This window comes from Pteronotus mesoamericanus, unplaced genomic scaffold (genome assembly GCF_021234165.1).
Source record: "Pteronotus mesoamericanus isolate MK-2021 breed Mesoamerican mustached bat unplaced genomic scaffold, CSHL_Meso_final contig_220, whole genome shotgun sequence".
NCBI classification, from domain to species: Eukaryota; Metazoa; Chordata; class Mammalia; order Chiroptera; family Mormoopidae; genus Pteronotus; species Pteronotus mesoamericanus.
The window spans coordinates 3,188,637-3,208,676 of NW_026555091.1; the positions used below are offsets into that span (position 1 = coordinate 3,188,637).

The 20,040-nt window shown below is 44.7% G+C and overlaps 1 long non-coding RNA gene across 1 annotated transcript; it reads right to left on the reverse strand.

Moving 5' to 3' along the window:
- Positions 1-15,304: 15,304 nt before the first annotated feature.
- Positions 15,305-18,506, reverse strand: LOC129068905 (uncharacterized). The gene is made up of 3 exons (XR_008528966.1): positions 18,368-18,506; positions 18,068-18,261; positions 15,305-16,662 (listed from the first exon to the last, which is right to left on the reverse strand). It is a non-coding gene; the product is annotated as an uncharacterized LOC129068905 (long non-coding RNA).
- Between the last annotated feature and the right edge of the window lie 1,534 nt (positions 18,507-20,040).

Sequence of the window (20,040 nt, forward strand, 5' to 3'; positions counted from 1 at the left end):
GACCCTTCAACCATCCTCAAGAATAGTTTCCAGATCCCTCAAAATACTGACTCCTCTTTGCACACACTATTTTGTATCCCTTTCATCAATTATGGTAACCAGAATGAACATTTAGACCCATTGTAACTTCTCTAGAATAGCCTTCATAAGGATATACCTGTTATTTCTGTTAATGTCTGTAATAACAGAAATCTTCATGAGCTAGTTTAGCAGTTGGATGTCCTGCTTTTCAGAAATGACATGTCTAGTCAGTGCCTAGCACGGCTGTTTGGCTAACACAGAAGTCTGTTATTTCTCTGACAATTCAATCTAGTGACTTATTTATGATACTTGAAGAAAATTGTAGCTAAAGAGCAACATTGACTTCCCTAGGTGACCAGAGAAGGGGGGGAAGGGACCAGCCCTTTTTAGAGAATTTTGACCTATGTGTATACAGTAGTTGTCTATTGCTACAAAACAAATTCCTTCAAAACTCTGGGTCAGGATCATGGGAGCAGCGCAGCTGATGGGTCTGGTTCGAGTCTCTCGTGACATTGCAGTCAAGATTGCAGATGGCATTCAGTGACCTGGGGGGCTTGATTCGGACCGGAGGATCGACTGTCAGCTGGCAAGTGGGGCTGGTTGTTGGTGTGAAGTCTCAGTTCCTCCCCTGCGGGTCTCTCCACAGGGCTGCTGGAGTTTTTCACAACGTGGGGTCTGGATTCCCCAGAAGGAGAGATCCAACAGACCAAGGCACAGGCAGCAACGCCATTCATGACTTGGTCTCAGAAATGATACTCTGTCACCTACACCGTGCTCTCTGTGGGTGACAAAGACCAGCCCAGAGTCAGTGTGGGAGGAAAGAACATAGGAGCATAAGTACCGGGAGGTAAGGACCGTTGGCGTTGTGTTGGAGGCCCGCTACCGTAATGTACGCTACCAAAGCATGGCAAGTCATAATATGCACAGCTGTCCAAGTCCAAATCCCAATAATAGTCTCAGATATGTTTCTCAACATCTTGCCTTTCCTCTGGTATTTAGCCTCTCTCTTCCAAATCGAATTCACCAATTTCCTCCCCTGTGTTTCCCCAATGTTTATAAATGTTTATCTTTGTTGCTAAAAGAAAGCATAGTGTAGCTGAGTTTGGGGGCATTAAATTTGCTACTCTAGGTACAAATAAAGTTAAGAATAATCAGGGAATTGGACCTGGAGAATAGTTATTGGCCAGACCCAGGGGCTCTTAGTCTGGGTTCAGACAGTCCAAATCGTCTACAAGTCTGTACACGTGTGCCTTTATCTAGGGTGAGAGTCCATGGTTTCTGTCAGCTCCTCAGATGGACCATTTATAACAACTCCCAGAGCCCCAGTAAAACCCAGGCCTCCCTGTAAGGTTTTTCCAGTTATAGGACTTAGATTATTGAGCCAATTATTACATTATTGCCTGCAGGGTCCCAACTCAGTTCATTGCCTGCTTCGTGATAACAGAGATAAATTCTGTAAACATTTCTCTGTTCAGGTTGTCATGAGATTAAGCTTTGTCAGTGCTGGGCACGGGAGGAACACAGGAGCGGGAAGGGATTTCTTGGCCTGAGCAGTGTCGTGGGCCCTCTTCGGGGGGCCCTTCCAGCACGTGTGGCTGCTGCAGCTGCTGCGCCCAGCGGCGCCCATGGCCAGCCGCGTGCAGCACCCTCCATGGACAGCTGACAGCGGACCGGCAGCACAACGCCCTCGGGAACAGCTTCCCCTTACAGCCCTCAGGCAGCCCTGCGCCCTCTGCGAACTTCTCTGATGGCACATGAGCCGCAGTCGCCGGACCTCTTCTGCAAGGGTCCACTTAATGGCAATATGTGATCCCGGGCTCTAATTTCCTTATATTCGTCAGAATTCCCTCTGCTCCTGACCAGCCATCTCCTTATCTTTCCCATTCCCTGTTATAAGTAATACTTTTTTATATTTAAGCTTCCACGTTCAAAATCCTCCTTGCTTTCTGTGTCCTGACTGGCCCCTGACGGATACAGAATTGGCTGCACTCTCCCCAGGGCGAGATGCGGGCACTACAATGAATGGAGCCATCGTCTGTGGTCGGTAGTGAAGACATGCCAACCGAAACTAGGGCTTGCCCAAGCGGTTGCTGCACCCGACCACTGCGGCAGTTACAGTGCCTGCCAGGACAGCGGTGCGAGACGAATGATCCTGAGAGCACCTTCGCACTCACAGAAGGAAAATCACAACCTCATGTCTTCCGACTCTCAGCTCAAGTCGCAGACTAAGGCCCGATGCTTCCAAGAGAGCTGCAAATGAGTCACTTGTTCTTGCACGGAATTTTAATGTAAGGATTGCTGAATTATGGCAATGGTTGAATGCCCAGCCCCATCCCGTTTTCATAGGGCACTTAGGGTATGGAATGGGAGAGAATGGGATCCTGAACATGGGAAGGGGGACATCTGCTTGGACACAGATGAAGGTGACAATCTTGAAACTCCAGGTGACTCTATGCCTCCCCTGTTGGTGAACATAGCCAGCTCTCTGCTTAAAATCTCTGTGGTAAGACTAGCCTTTCTTTGCATAAAACTCTGTGATAACCTCACCTGGGGGAAGATTCCTTAAAAGGGGATCTTTATGTTCCTCCAGACCCACCAGAACCACCCCTCTTGCGCCAGGCCTATAACTAAGGTTAAATTTCAGCATGCCCAGGGGGTGAGTACACACTGCAACCCAGGAAGAAATAGCTCACACACCAAAATGGTTGCAAACCATTGCTAATATATGGGGTTGGCCAAAAAGCCCATTTAGCTTTTTCTGTAAAATAAAAGACATGTTTTTCATTTCACGAATAACTTTATTGACTTGGATATTTTGAGTATGTCAGCTATCTCCTGCTATTGGCTTCTAGCGGGTAGAGGCCAGGGATGCTGCTAAACAACTTCCAATGCATAAGACAGCCCCGTAGCAGAGAATTATTTGGCCAAAATGTCAATAGTACTGAGAAACTTCACACACCACTTTTAACACATTTGATCAGTAACAGCACCTTCTCCATACACTGCATAAATCTTTTTTTGCATTCCAGTTGCACTTTTACCTTTCTTGAAAAAATAAAGCATAATATGCTAAAAATGTTGCTTATCTTCTTCCATCTTCAATATTAAAATAGCTGCACAAAAACTCACCAACTTTGATGAGTTTTTTAAATGCACACTGACATGACAGCTGTCACAATACAATCTAATAAAATTGTTTTGAATGAAGTTAAAAACAACTAAGTACTGCTTAAAAACAAACAAACCCGATCTTTTTGTCCAACCCAACATGGCAGCAGGAATCAGGAGCATGAGTGGGAGGATATTCTAAGACTGTTAGGCAGAGGGGGTGAAATATGACACTGGATTGTGGCAAATTATTTGATATGAGTACACTTACCAGAGATTCTGGAGTTCATGTGTTAGTTCATGAAGCAGTTCATGAAGCTAAAGGCGGCTCTCACAATTTGCTGCTTGACTGACTGAAGCCAGGACTCCAGGCCTACATTTAATCCACAGTAAAGCTAAAATACCAGAGCTTTCCCCGCCTAACACAGATAAAGGAATCCCAGGGCCCAGGCAGATAGGAATGTTAATTGTATCGTGTGTTACCTGCCCCCCGCCCTCCAACATTCCACGGAAAGACCCAAAAGACGTTCAATCCTCTAAGGCCTTAAAATACAAAAGTGAGGGGAGCCCACACCTCCTTGTCGAGCCCTGGTTGGCTCTCATTTGCAGGCCAGGTAGGGCTGTAGGGGACGCTGTGGCAGAGATGAACTTCCCAGTGCAAGTGCCTGTTGGGAGACACACTCTGAAAGGGTGGGAACCTGTTTCATAGGATGCAGTACATGCTTTGAATCAGAGGCTATCATGTGCAGAGTGGCCTGTGGATTGTTGGCTCAACTGCAAAAACACTGAATGTGCACCCTGTGCATTCATATCTGCGCTATTCACTTTTATAGAAGACACAAAGAAAAGGAAGGTCTACTTGCCTTCAAGGGATTTGCGACTTTGTAGGAGAACAGAAGCCCGTAAATGACTGCAAGACACAGCAGAGTCGCGGAAGTGCCCCAGGCCCTTCTGTGACCAGCAAGTCTCAGCCAAAAGCAGAGGAGGAAAGGCAGGGACTACATGTCCACGTCCAAGTGGACTGAGGCAATTTGCAAAAGGCAAACGGTAATTTGACGTGATTCTTCCTTTCCTCAGCCTTTTCCAAGTTTTCCTCACATTTTCCCCAGAGTGCATGCCCATCCAAACCCCAGACGCTGCCTCTCCTCAGGCCCAGGGGAGACGCTCAGCTCAGCCACTGGGGAGCCGGCCAGCCGTGCTCAGGGCGGGAGACAGACGCCCCGCTGCCAGGCACACGCGTCCGCCCTCCCCACGCCTGTCCGCCATTGTGCCCTTCTTCAGGACATGCTCATGCTTCAGCCAGTCTCCACGCCATCTCTCCCCTTTCACCTCCAGTAACTACAACACGAACTTCCGTTAAGAGTGCCTTCCTAATGCGTGGCACTAAGAATCTGAGGTCGGGTCTGGGACCAGCGGAATATTGGGTTGGTTTGACAGACAAGGGAAAGGAAAGAGGGAATGACAGTGAAGCCCAGTGCTTCCAACACTGCACCCTGGACACCTGTGCTCCCCTTCATTCTTTCAAAGCGTTTTGCACTCCCACGATTTTGTGCTTTGAATCTTTTCCCAAGAAATATTTCCAAAATTCATGCCTCACCGTTTTTAAATCTATAACTGGTCAAGAGAAAGGGCCAAAGTTCTTGAGAAAAATCTTGCCTGACTTCCCATTTCTTTCCCCTTCTTAGTTATTGTCTTTGTCTATTACTCGTCACGACTCCTTAGGGTTTAAAACTAGGTTGAGTCTTTAAAACAGCAAGCCAGCGTTGCCTAAGGAAACTTGTCAAATTCCAGGCTTCAGAGAGTCATGGGACAGCTGCTCAAGTCTCGTCTGTGCGAGGCTCATTGTTCAAGAATGCAGGCTGTTACCTCCCTGAAGGGGGTTGTGTTTCACAACTTCGATGTTGCCCAGTGCAAAATGCTCAGTTCTGTTGCAAGCAGTTGTAACTGAGGTCACTCCAGAATGAAGGCAAAGCAGCTTGCCATTCGTGGAGTGCCCATTACAAATGTGGAGTGTGCTAGATGCTTTGAATCCCCTGAAGATACACCCTAAGCCCCCACTTTCAAACTCACCCTGCCCCATGCTTAGCTGTTTTCTCCATGCTTCCAAGTGAAACCTACTGCATGTAACATGGGTAATTATCTGTTTGTAAGTCTGTCTCCCTCCCTAGACTGAGCTCCCTGAGGCTAAATATTATGCCTTAATCATATTTTTATTACTATTGCCCAGCACAATTCCTGCTGAATAGCAACAATAAATATTACTGGCTAAACGATAATACTCATTTTACAGAGAAGGGAAATGAGCTATAGAGAAGTTAAGCAGTGTGCCCAAGGTCCCCTGTTAACAATCAATAGAGCAGTTGATACCAAAGCCCATGAATTTTGTCACGTTTCCTGTTCGTTTCTATTTAACACCACTTGTAGCTTCCATTTCTTTAGGGTTTTGGAATTACCATCTTCATCCTCTTTCCTTTCGTGGTACAGTAACAGACAGGAGAGGGTCCGGCAGGGAAGCCTGGCCCACCCCGGGGAGACGTACCAGGGGGTTAGCAAAAGCCTGCAAAGTCATCCCGGGGCAATGTCTCTTCAGGCATCTGCTGGGAATCTCGGGTAGCTAAAAGCAGCATCCCTGATGAACTTGGGTTTATTTTTACCTCCCCAGAAAAACAACCACAGGAATTTCAGCATTGTACCTGATCTTTATCTCTTCTGCTTTTTCTTCTGTGATTGAATACATGGCCAATACCACATGTGACTGGAATCTCCTATAATTATCATATGCTAATAGCTTTTGATTTTGTCCACGAGAGTCATTCTTTGGTTAACGTGACCATTTTGTATTCTCCCTTTCCCGAGACTGTGGCAGAGGAATATTTCAGAAAGGAAAAATTTTGATGCACTCTCCTTGTAAACCGCCTTTGGTTGTGAGGAATGGCGCGTGTGTGTGTGTGTGTGTGTGTGTGTGTGTGTGTGTGTGTGTTGGGGGAGGGGAGGAAGTATGTTATCAAAGTATATGAGCTTAAAAGAGAGGCAAAAAGCTCAGCAGAAATTGGTACTTTTTCTCAGATCCATCTGAGAGATGATCTTCTTTGCTCCTCACTATGTATGGTTTCTCCAGTTTTTTCAAAATCTGTAGAAATCTCCATTTTGGATACATGGTCTCATTTTGACTTATCCTCAGAAACCAATTTTAGATTGCTACTTCATAGGATTTTTTAAATCTGCTATGATTTTCTTTTATAGAAAACTATCTTTTTAAATTTAAGAAATTAAAGTCTAATTTTTATAACCTCACCATCTCAGTTAGCAACTGCTATTATTTTTGCCTTCTAATTTTTATTATAAATGTAAGCCTATTTATAATAAATTCATGTGTGTATATATACTTTATAATACTGTAACAATGGCCTGCATACACAATTTTAGAAATCCCTGTGTTCACTTGTGTTTTTTGTAAATTGTTTCTGTTTTACACAGGCTCCTTTCGTCTTACACACACATCAAAGCCCAGCACTGCATCAATGTGACGCGGAGAAGTGACCAACCCAGCAACAAGGACAAGAGATGGAGAGAGTGTGAACGGCAGCCCATTCCAGCACTGAGACCCGCGGCGTGTGCTTAGACTTAACCCACCGGTGCCGGCTCCTCCCTGGGGGGGAGCGGGGGTGGGGGGAGGGGGGGCAGCTTAGGTATCGGTCGCTGTGGGCCCAGGTCTCTCCTGCTGTGTGAAATAGTGCAACGCTGAATTATGTCCCCAAATACCGTCTAAGAATCAAAAGCACTGTTTTAGCACTACCAACGTGCCAATGTCGCCGTCCGTATATTTCACTCCAATTTTTGACTCTCGAGTCTGTGGACTAACAGACTCAAGAAGTTACCTGGCGGTCATTGTCTCAGATAGACACCTCATGTCCTGCTTGCACGACTGTATATGAATACTACATGGGAGGGGGGCAGTTTGATTATGCACATCCAAGTCTTACCAGAGGACTACCATGGAGAAGGGATGGGGATATATTCCTGGGGGGCCAGTGATGTTCTGTTGTTGACTTCGGTGGGGGGTGCACTGTTGTTTATAACTGTTTCCTAAATTGTATATGTAAATAGAGTGTACTTTTCTCTAATTCACAATTTAAAAACTTGTAAAATATACCTTTTCTGTTATTCACTTTAAATAGATCTTCCTAAGTTTAAAAAGGATGAAGGAATAATTTGAATCATTTTTCATAATTGTAAAAAACAAAAACTAAAAATGCATATGAAGGGTTTGGCTAAACAAAGCACAACATAGTCATAATTGGAATACTACACAGCTTTTTAAAAATTATGCATAGATAAATATGTATGAAGATAGGAATTGCTCATAACATAAAGTGAAAAACACATTGGGAAAACTATGTTCAGTCAAATATTCATTTTCACTAAAAAAATTATATAACCTACATAAAAAACAATTCCTGAAAATATATAAACCAAAGTATTGATAGTGGAATTTGGTGAAGGTCTTACTTCTTTTATTTATCTGTGTTATCTACTGTTTCTAAGTGAACTTGTTTTATTACTTTGATTTTCTTTAAAGTTATTTTTAATTTTTTAAAAGCTCATTTATCCTTTGATTCTGCAGCAAGGCTTATTGGAATTATTTTCAGTTTTGGCCTTTTTAATTTTTAAAATAAAATATACCTTTTACAGGGGCCAGTTCTCTTTATAAGCCCTTATATTTTGAAATATTAACGTATTTTGTTTGACAACTTGGGCGGAGTCAGAGAGACATTTCAGGCTCTAATTAATTTCATGTTTTAAGTTTTAATCTCTACAAAGAATCTCTTCTGAAATCAAAATTGGTACAAAAAAAGGAACCTATATTTATGTTTTAAAACACTAAAAACTAATTTTTTAACTAATTCACACAGGATTGAATGATATTTTCCTTTTATTCTATTTTAAAAAGTTGCTTGCTCATAAATTCCTCAACCTTTTACACGAAGAGCTAATAAAAAAAGAGTGACATTCAAGTTATGGGTCTCATATTTACTATAACATTTTTGATTTCTTATTAGAGGTACTTTGTGTCACATTTTCAAGAGGAAATGTGCTTGTCTGTACAACAGGAAACAGACGAAAAGCACCAGGAAACGCGCTATTGCTGCGGTTAACCTCACCCGCCGCTGGGTGGCTCCACCTCTTCACTCCACTCCCTGTCTCAGTGTGCGAGTTTCCAGTGGGGACAGACCAAGAGCAAGGCTTTACTTTCTGAGCGCTTCTCTGGGAACTGATGCAGCGTTTACCTTCAAGACATTTTATTTAGAAGCAATTCCGTTCACGTATGCATTACTTTCATATGTTCTTTGATAACTGGGCATTTGATTCGCCAGAAAGAAAAATAACTTCCTTCCTTCCTTCCTTCATTTTTCTTTCTTTCTTTCTTTCTTTCTTTCTTTCTTTCTTTCTTTCTTTCTTTCTTTCTTTCTTTCTTTCTTTCTTTCTTCCTTTCTTTTTCTCTTCACATCTCATTATTTTCTATCCCAATGTTTTCATCAGAACCCAAAATTCTCCCCTGGTGACATCTTGGCTAGTTTCATAGCTATTAGTTTCAAAGAATATAACTCAAGGGAAAACAGCAACCACAAAGGTCCCCACCAGACAAGACTATAGCATGTTCTCTCTTTGGAAAGGTGAAAGCCGCCCTGCTGGTGGCTTCTACCTCTGAGAAATGTCACTGAGGGCTGGGGAACAGAAGACAGAGACAGAGGGACCATAGAAGTGTGGAACTGACCTCTGGACGGGGGACCTGCAAGGCTAACTCTCCTGGGGATCACAGATCCACACCTTGAATCTGGTTGTAATTTAGAAACTTGACCTCGATTTCTATTTCTAGATGCCACTGCACTTGCATTTTGTGCATTTATGGTAAACATCTTCTCCATCTTGCCCCAAACCCATCACTTTATTCTGTGTGCTTCATTCCTTTTGCAACCTCCTAATGCCATTTTAACTCTTTTTTTTTTTTGTGCTGCCCTTTTTCATTTGCTAGGTTGAGTGAAAAATTGCTGAATGAGAGTCATTATTTAAAAAATTCTACTTTAGCCCTGAATCATTCCATCAGAAGAAAAGAATTCCAGAAATCTGGCCTAAACAGTTCAGAGATTGAGGCACCCCGACTTGTAAATACAGCTCAGTACTTAAGCTCGTAACCACTGTTATTTAATGAATTCGCTGTATAACTGATTTAGTTATCTGCTTGGGCAAACTAATGAATGGTGGCATCAGATGAAAAACATTTCAATTCAAACAGCAGTGAAATTGGAGAGAGAGCATATTTTTGATTCTACAAACTATAAATAGAGGAACTAAAAACAGAGCTTGGTGTGGAAGACAGAACTCCAAGTGAGAAAGTAGAATTTAAATATCAAGTTCACCTTATCAGGAAAAAATACAGTCCTGAGTTAGCGAATACATCATTTTAAAGACACTCAGGTGAGGAAGAAGTAGCGTGGGATCTTGGATCCCTGGGCTGGGAATGGCTTCGTGTCGTGGAATCACTGAGCTCTCTGCTGAAGGAGAGAAGGGAGGTGACGAATACAGTAGCTGACCAGGGAGAGAGGTTAACCTCAGCTGTCTTCTGACCAAGAGAAGATAAATCTGCACAAAACCCTAAAGGCCCAGGCCGGTCATCATCCTTAGGGTGGGTCAAACCCCTTTTCTGTTAATAGTACCACCTCCCCTGTCAAAAACTGGATATTTCCAGAGTGTGGGGTCCAAATGGCAGCAGCTACAGCCACCGCAATGGCTTCCTTCTCCCCCAGGTTTCTGGGGTCAGACACGTGTGCGCTCGCGCGCACATGTGTTTAATGAGACTGAAGTGGTTGAGCCCCACGGGACACCAGTTTATATTTAGGTTACATTTGAGTTATATTTGAGTCTTGCATGGGGCTATATCTAAAATACTCTTCATCCATAAATAGACTTGTGCCGATAAAGATTTTGATCAAAAATGTATTTAAGTATTCCCAAATAGCTAATGTATCTGTGCAAATATGCAGTCCATTGTTCTTTCTTCCTTGTTATTTTAATAATGAGGTGTTTCCACAAAAACAGAAAACTATGAAGAATTCTATAATGAATTTCTGTGTACCTATCATTCAGCCAAGTCAAATTTTAACATCTTCCTTATTGGCCTGCGCACTTTACTTAGAATTGTTTTAAAAAACAATGAATATATTTCAGTTACAGATGAAATCCCTGTGCCATCTCTCCCAAACCCAAGGCCCCATCACCCTTCTTTGGAAGTGCCCATGAGCATGAATTTGGTGTTTATCAACCCAAGTATGTTTTTATAGTTTGTCAACAAAGGCATGAATTCCAAAACAAAATATATATACACAAATGTTTTAACCTGTTATAAAATAGCACCATACTGTATATAGCCTTCTGCAATTTGCTTTTTCAACTTAACATTGTATGTTTAAATTTATCTGTTTTGCAACATTCACCATCAGTCTTCATCTGTTTCATTTAGAACGGAAGCTCAGTTTTCTCTGCTTTTGCTTATTCGCTGGGCAGGTTGGCCATGCAGAAGTTTCCCATCTACTGGTAAGAATGAGGAATTGCAAGTTTTTGGAAACGACCATAATTTTAATCCCATCTGTTTATCGTGGAGAAACTGATGTTTTTTAAAGGTATATTTTTGGTCTTTTTCATATAGTTTTTAAAGATGACCTGAGCTATTCAAGTAATTCCCCAAAGGTTCTTCTATGTGCTGTGAAGACCAAAAAATGCCCCTGAGCTGTTTGGCTGCAAACAAGGTGGCGGGGGCGGGGAGGTCTTATCCTAGGAGTTAGTGAGCCTGTAGTCTGGTCCTGGCTCTGTGTCTTTGGCAATTTATTTAACTTCTCTGGCCTCTCATTTTTCTCATCTATCAAATCGAATCAATTGGACTAGGTTTTCTTGGGGCTCATTTTCAATGATCTGTGAAATATATTTAAATAAAAACTATCAAGCTGAAATTTTAAGTCATGTGCTTTACTAGAGTTTCATTTTCTGTATGAAATCATTTTTTATTACAACACTTTGGTAAGGAAAGTGCACAGAGTATGAATACCCATTTGTTAAAGGGCAGAGTATATGAAGCTATTAAAATTAATGACTAGGTGTATAGTTGTGATTTTGCCTTCATCACACATGTTGCTCACATCTATAATCTGCTTACCTCTAAGTGCGTGGTGATAGTCCCTTGCTCCAGTTATGACATTTTTTTACAAGGAAATAGGATCCACTTGCACAATCCATTTCATTGGGCAGATTTCTGCAGCGCGGGCCGGGGGGCCTCTCCAGGGTGTGTTGCGAGGCTGTGGCAGTGGGCGTGTGGTCTGAGCACCAGCAGCTCATTGGCTGTTTCAATTACCCCCCAGGGCCCTTCAGAAGCAAGGAGAAGGCTCTGTGATTAACACTGTGGTCTTTGGAACCCTCCCTCAGTCTTGGATCAGAAAAAGAAAATCGGTCATTTGGGAGGATGTTTGAATTCCTATTGCAGCTATAAATACCTATCAGTCTCAAAAAAAAGAGCTGCGTGGAATCAAAAATATAATCGCCCTTGAAACACTGGAAGCTTTATAGTCACACAAAGACGCGCTCCCTCGGCCTCCCTCGGCCTCCCCCTCCTACCCGCTCCTACCACACAGTCTCAGACACGACAACAGAAATCTTTTACAGTGTCCTTTACCTTGAGGTAAATTTAAAGTGTGATCAGGACTGAAAACAACACAGGTGCTAAAGCTGTGAAAGTAAATCTTGATAATTGCCCAAGCACCTAATAATTTTTCACCAATACTTTGTTTAAAAAATGTAAGTTGATGTGAATAAAGAATTATGATGATTTGCCCTTGAACAGCCTGCTTTGCACTCCTTTTTAGTGGAGGAACAATTCTAAATTATTGTTGTGGGAAGTTGCCCTATTTTGCCTTATTTCAGAGAGAAACCATGTACTTTTGTGGAAAACCACCCTCATAGTGTAACATTTTAGCCCATTGTTTCTCAGATTTTTTTTTTGCAGTCATGGACACCAATTGAAACATCTTTGGGGAATATGATAAAACTTATGTTAAAAACTTATGTCAGCCCTGGCTGGTGTGGCTCAGTGGATTGAGTGCCAGCCTGTGAACCGAAGGGTCGCTGGTTCGGTTCCCAGTCTGGGTACCTGCCTGGGGTGCAGGCCAGGTCCCCAGTAGGGGATGCAGGAGAGGCAACCACACATTAATGTTTCTCTCCCTCTCTTTCTCTCTCCCTTCCCCTCTGCCTAAAATAAATAAATAAAATCTTTTTAAAAAAATACATACATTAAAACTGTATTTTTCCCCTCATCTATATAACAGCCTTACCCCCACAGACTTTGCAAATTATATTTCAGATGAGGGGGACTTCCTTTTTCAATTTTATTCTCATTAACTCTTCTAGGACTTTTATTCATTGCATAGGATGGGCTGTTCAACTATGTCCATGAAGCATGTACGGCGTGTTACTAGTCAAATGGCAGGGCTCTGAGTGGGTAGGGCTCTCGCGGTACTCGCCCCTCGTCCTCACCTTTCCCCCACGGACGCCTTTCATTTCACTCACACTCACTCTCACTCCTGCTCAGAGCTGCGCTTAGATTCCCTCACCCCATCTCCTTTCCTATAGCTCTTTCCTCACTTTAAGTATCGTCTCTCCCACTTACATTAGCCGCCTCTGCCCTGATCCGTAGGCGTATTTTGCCTTACACCCTAGGCGGGTGAACAAACACAATACTATCAACCTGTCCAGAAAGCGCTGCAATTACGGAGGGTAGCTAAGCAGGTGGTGACAAGAGCATGCAGGTGACTCTGGGCCAGGCCTGCCGAGCTGTCCCACTCCAGCAGGGACGAGAGGCAGCGGGGAGGGGGAGGCGGCACCGTTGCTGCAGGTTCCCGGAGCAGGAAGGCTGAGGGTGCGCCCCCTGAAGAACGAGCAGGAAGGAAACTCGCCAAGAGCACGGAGAACCAAGCCTGGAATCCCAAGGTCAAGTGCCAGGGCAACATCCAAAGGGTCAGAGGGGGCGCCGCAGTCCGCGGGGTAGGGCCGCATTTCCCTTGCGTTTGGCTCTGTCGGTATGTGGGTGCGAGCAAGTGCCAGCAGCTGAGCAGAGAGCTGCCAACACAGGCCGACAGCAGGAGCGTCGGAGGAAATGCGGTGGCAGAAGAGGGCGCCGCAGGGGCGCGTGAGGCGGGGTGAGAGAGGAGCGAAGCTGGCAGAGACAGCCGGGCGGGGCCACGCACCGGCAGTGACCGTGAAGTTGGCACAGGTGAGTGCCAGCTGCTGGTCAGGACCAACCGGCGGGCCAGGTCCCCTGCCAACGTCGTGCTGGGCTTGCACTGAGGGAGGGGAGGCAATTATGCAAAAGTAGAAGAGACACAGTAGGGCAGCCAAGGTAGGGAGTGGTCAGCATGGACGGACAGAGGGAAACAGGGCAGGCCGGGTGGGTCCAGCTTTCCCCCCGCGATCCAACAACCAAGTTAAAGTGCCAGTCGATTTAAGCCAAGGTCAATTTTAATTCTATGCTTTGCTGGTGATATAGGATCATTAACTGTATCAATAATGCTCGTGCTAAACCCACTCTGAAATGGGGGCAATTGTATCTGTTATTATTATTCTGGATAGGTTCAATCAAGAGGAAAAGATGAAGGCAAAGGCATGTCACTTTTTTTTTCTTAACTGCTGCATATTAATAAAGTCTAGGAAATTTTGAGGGAATGTAATGACAGTGCTGAGATTACTAAGACTTTTTCTTAAGGTTTTATTTACCTTCCCGAGCGGAAATTGAACCAGCGACCCTTTGCCTTTCCTGACAATACTCAACAAAGTGAGCCACAGTGGTCAGGGCGAGATTGATGGGACTTTGTGTTGAGACTTCATTTTCCAGTAATAACATTTCAGTTGGTCACATTTGTATCTTCCACTGAAGTGTACATTGAATTCAGTGTAAATAAATGCCAACTGAGTACTAATACAATCTTTTTCTTTACACAGAAAATAAAGGTGAGTATTTATGTACATGCACGTGTATGCATCAAGACTGAAAGTTAAACACAGGTTAATGTCTTTGGCTAAGAACAATCAATGGACAAATTCATAAGCCAGAATTTATAATTCCACCAGGAATTTAATGAACGTGTTAGTGTAACTAAGATTGTCAGCACTTAAAAAAGATAATCCTGCCCCTATTGTAGCTACAGATTGTAAATCTCATGTCAGATCAAATTTTTTGCCAACATATACTAATGGCTTTACTGAAAACAGAGGATATTTAAGATGAAACTAAAAGTGTAAACACAACCTGAATTCATGAATATGCTCATTGTGCTTTCTTAATATATTAGCAAATATTCAGTCTTTAAGATGATCTGTGATATCATCAGCAATATCATTGGCGCATGATTTTTAACATGATTCGTCCAAAGTTTCTATTCCTCCATCCTAGCAACAGAGCCAAGTGTTCGAGTTCTTGCTGCCTGAGATACAACAGCTGCCCGGGGAATCTCGTCAGACCAGCAAGTTAACTGCTATCCACAGTTAGATCTGATCTTTCCCACCCCCAAGCATATACAAAAGATTTTTGTCATTCTTGGCGTTGGGCAATAGAAGTAGCAAGACATGCCAGCAGGGCTCTAAAGGCAGAATGTCCTTCCACCTGTTTTATGCTGTACGACAGGCTTCCGCAGGCGAGGCGGCGTGGAGGGCTGTTTCCCTGAATGGCAGCTCAATGCGCCAGCAGGATCCTTGGCAGCGAGGCCCCGGCGCTGAGGCTGGGCATTCAGGAGAGCTCAATGGAGAAAAGAAACTCGAGCAAACTGCTTCCTGGTACACTGAGAACCTGAATGGGAAATTAAGAAGTACCAGATTCTGTTTTTACACCAGCCAAGGTCAGATTTCCAAGTTCCTATTTATTCTATTTTTTTTAAGATTTTATTTATTTATTTTTAGAGAGGAGAAGGGAGGAAGAAAGAGAGGGAGAGAAACATCAATGTGTGGTTGCCTCTTGTACCCTCCTTCCCCCCACCAGGAACCTGGCCCATAACCCAGGCATGTGCCCTGACCAGGAATCAAACAGGCAACCCTTTGGTTTGCAGGCCGGCACTCAATCCACTGAACCACACCAGCCAGGACCAAGTTCCTATGTATTCTAATCTTTCCCCCCAGAGTGCTGTGGCAATGTATGAAGGTAATAAAAATTCTCTCATTTTTTTCTTTTAGAAAATAGCATCACTGCCGTATAAGACTCTTGCCTGCGAATTTTCCCCTGTCCTAAAGTAACAACTTCATACCACAAGTCAAGCAGGACCATGTGGAGAGTGTCCTCTAGGAAGAAAGGTGACATATTCTGCATCGCAACGGGACAGCTCCTTAGGTGAGAGGCCTGAGCATGCCAGCTTGCTCCTTGACCATTTCTCATGGGATGTCCCGTTACCTAAAGCTGGAGCTACTCTGGCTGGTGTGGCTTAGTGGACTGAGCGCTGGCCTGCGAACCTAAAGGTCTCTGGTTCAATCCCCAGTCAGGGCACATGCCTGCATTGTGGGCCAGGTCCCCACTTGGGGTGTGTGAGAGGCAGCCAATGGATGTTTGTCTCACACGTCAATATTTTTCTCTCCCTTCCCCTCTCTCTAAGAATAAATAAATAAAATCTGAAAAATAAAAAAGGAAAGCTTGGGCTAAAGTCTGGCCTCCGCTTGCTTGGCAGACAGAAATCGCATCACTCAGGAGAGCTGCTAGACAGGGAGAACTTAAGGCAGGAGGAACTGCCATAGCGGCCGCCGAGGAGAAGTCAGGCTTTTGTGAATGTTGTGCATCTGCCCGGAGCCCTCCGGAACGCTAGCGTCACCCCTGGACGCCCAGCGGTTGGGGAACGGAGCAGCCAGCACTGGAGGGGCCCCGGGGAGAATTCTCCCAGCTAGTTTCAGTTTTTCAGGAAGCTTAAAGTGATTGTTGATGCAAAATAAAACCTCAAGGATGACTTCTGGTTAGGAAAAAAAAAAATCTTGACTCTTTGGTTTCCTCTGGGGAAGAGGAATTCATAATTGTTAAACAAATGCATTTGCTTATATACAAAATCTTTCAAAACAGGACTTCTGTAGGGAAAACCCTATTAAAAGGGGTTTTCGGTGGGAACTGAATTAAAATAGTTATAGAGACATTGTTTAAAGGATGTAATTTTTCAAACTATTTTCATAAAATATTTACAAACAGTGGCTAACTTCCCGTTAGTTTTTGCATCTAATTCAGCTGAAGTACTGAAGATTTGAAAAGATTGCTCCAGCAGAAGTTCCAGAGCGGCTGCCATCCGCAGAGCCCGCCTTTGCTGAGTGTCTTGGATCCCAGACGCTGCCTTCTTTCCCAGGGCTGCAAGGACACAGCAGCGATTCGGGAGAAGCACACTGTGCTCGGGCCAGGGAGTCCTCACGTAGAGCTGTGGGTTCTCCAAAGCTGAGGCAGAGCGTGCACACAGATTTCCACACATTCAAGAACTGTAAGCAACAATGTTTACTATTAGCCTTCCTAATTTCATCAGCAAGAGCAAAATGTGTTGTTACTGCCCTGGCTGGTGTGGCTCAGTGGACTGAGTGCCGGCCTGCGAACTGAAAGGTTATCCGTTCAATCCCCAGTCAAGGCAAAATGGGTTGTTTCCGTGGGTACAAAAGTGCATTCATTCATTAAATCATCAGGCATTGCTCATAGACCTGCCCTATGCCGGGCTGTGTGCTAAGCGCAGGACTGACAAACCCTGGCATAGCGAGCCCCTTCTGGCTTGTCCAGAGAGGTCGCATCCAGACTTCACAAGGGACCAGTTTCTCCCTTCCATAGAACCAAGGTCCTCAGGTGCTCTGCCAAGGAAACCCTGTAAAAAGCTAATATCTCACCCCAGACTGGATGATACTAAGAAGTCTGATTATACCCCCACCAACTAGGTCATTCTCCCTCCTGCCCCACAAGCAGGAGAGCAGGAGGGGCAAGTTCCCTTCCCTGGAATGTCCGCCCATGGCGTGCCCAGCAGAGAACCTGGCGTGGCCCATCTCTTGTCTCGTTCATTCTTGCATGTAAATTTCCTCAGGAAGGCCCATGAGTTTTCGTGGAATTCATCGCAAGTCCTGTTACATGACAAAAGGATCTGGCTACACAACAGAGCATCCCAGCTTCTGGGACACTGCACAGCACAAGGCCGGAATCGCCTGTTCTAGAACAACCCCTGTCCCTCAGCGAAGAGGCCTGGATTTTCAGCTCTGGTGCAGGGGGCCAAGGAGGGCGGGGAAGCACTTTGAGGAGTCCATAGCCGCTCCCAGCTGGAGCAGGAAGGCTGTGCCAGGGAACCTCGGGGTTCCCCCTCCAACAGCTCAGCTCCTCCGCGACTGTGGCCATGACATCGCTGTGACCGTGCCTGTGCCTGTGTCTGTCTGAAAGCCCCCTCCACTACTGATTGTGGAGAGGTTTGTTCATGTGCTTAGTCAAACGGAGCTGCTTTAAGACTTAAGGGAGATAATGGATGGGAAAGTGCCTGGGAAATGTGTAAAGCTCTAGCCAACTAACAGTATTTGACTATCAAAGGTGTCTGTATCTTTGATCAGTTTTATTTTTATCAGTTCCATCCTTACTTTGTTTTTAAGCCAGGAATTTTTTCTCCAGATGAAGGCTTATGATGAAGCCCAAACTATGAAATACACATACATGGTCCTGCTCCGACTGAAGTGGGGGGCAGGGGAGAACTCCAAGGGTTCCCAGGGACACAACTTGAAAAGCACTGGAAGAGGCACCCAAAGGGTGGAGAAGCTTAGAAGTTCCTTAAAAACATAAATTCTGCCTGTTTCATAGCTTGACTGTGGTGGTAAATCCACAAACCTACAAGCGTGACAAAATTGCATAGTTCAGAATACATACCTCCACAAATGGGGACGCGTAGAACCACGGTGAAGCTGGAGAAACTGGCAGGCTGTATCGATGTGCCTTTCCAGGTCGTGATATTGTACTATAGCTTTGCAAGATGCCACAGCTGGGTCACGCAGGGTGTGGGGTGCACAGGATCTCTCTGCATTATTTCTTCCAGACGACTCTGCAAGGGACTCTGCAATTACCTTAGAATCAAAAGTTTCATAATAAGTAAATAAATCCACAGTGTGAACTTTGTATCCTGTCCTTTCCCGCCTCCTGAAACTGCAGAACGGTCAGACAAAAACCTACCTATGGCCACCAGCTGAGATTCTTTGGCATCCATGTTAATGGATATAGGCAGATGTATCAAGAAGCCTTCTGGTTCAAATAAAAAATTGTCACGTTCTAAAGAGAATGTTCTATACTCTTTCTTTTTTAATTTCCCAAAGTACCTAAGAGGAGGCAACACAGTGAGTGTTAAATGAAAGAATGATAAATGCCTTCAGAGGTCGATACAATTCTCAGCATTTCTAGTCTCCCCAGGCAACGGCAGAGGCTGCATCGCGAGGTGAAACAGGGCCTCACACAGGCAAGAGCAGTGCAAGACCACAGGCCTTGGTCTGCAACCGCAGCTCACACCCGGCCCTGCAGCCGGGGTGGGGGAGACACAGGCTCTCACCTGAGCAGTTCTTGTAAACTTTTTTCACATAGCTGTGCAGATATTTAGTCTTTTTGTGGGGAAGATATTGTGACATGGGTGTTTCTCTTCATAATCCATTTTAAACTTTGTATTTCAATTATTAGGTCAATTAAAACTCTTAAGAACTGCATAAAATACATTTTGAGCCCAACTGTAGACTGCTAGCATCTACAGGTATCAGCACAGCTACCAGACACTGTTCCACCTGTTTGCCTCTATTGATACAATTGGGAATCTTTGTTTTGCGAGACGTGGAGCGTAGCCCCAAGTGTAGTTTCTGGGATGGCTAAGAACCAAGGAGGTAGGAGGGATGGTTTTAGGACTTAGGTTTTAGGGCTTGGTTTTTTTAAGCTTAGATGGGTGACGGCCAGAAAGTGAGGAAACTCTTCACAAAACAAATCTTTACAATCCCCAGCTCTAAGCATCGCTGCTCCAGATCCCAGGGGACAAAGCAGAGCACAGAGCTGGGAGGAAGAGGCCCCTTTCCCTGTTTGGTCATGAAGTCCCATGCGGCTCTGACGCCCCAAGGGCAGCCGAGCTGGGTGGGCAGCGCTAACAGCGACTGTGGACTTGGCGCCCTCAGCACCACTGTCATGGTGACAGTGACAAGCAGCACTGACGCTTTCCAAGTGGCCCCACAAGAAGCAGACCTGCAGGAGCCGAGCAGGAGAGAAAGTACCAGGCGAAGGTGCGTGGTTATGGTTGCGGCGGCAGGTTTGCAAGCAAGAATGACACAGCCTGTTGGGGACGCCCAGAAGTAGCCGGAGGACCCTGAGGCCGAGCTGAGCGCCAGTTGTTCGCTCTGTGATTTGGACATCAAAAGGAAAGGTAACCTGATTTTGCATAGTCTGGGAGGCCCGGACGTGCTGTAACAAAACTGTAATTGCAATTAATGGGCTACTTTATAAGTCACCTAATTTCACAGAGTAATTGGAGGCTTGCAATAAAATGAGACTGGTGACTTGCAATAAAACAAGGAGATTAAAGCCACTGCCAAGAGACGGAGACATAGGTAAAAAAAACTGTTTCAGGGTACACAAAGCAAGAATAATACAGAGCTTGGGAAGACGGAAACTTGCTTCGTGGATAGCTTTTTACCACAAGTCCCAGCATTTCTTTCTAGGAAGCACTTAGGAGTGGAAATATGGACCAAAAAAAATGAATAGAGGACTCATGTGGGTTATTTCTATGCCTCTCCACATAAGACTGAGAAAATGTCAGTGGTTTCCAGAAAAGGAGGAGGGGTTTGTGGACACGGTGGCTACCTTTGGTCCCACTGCCG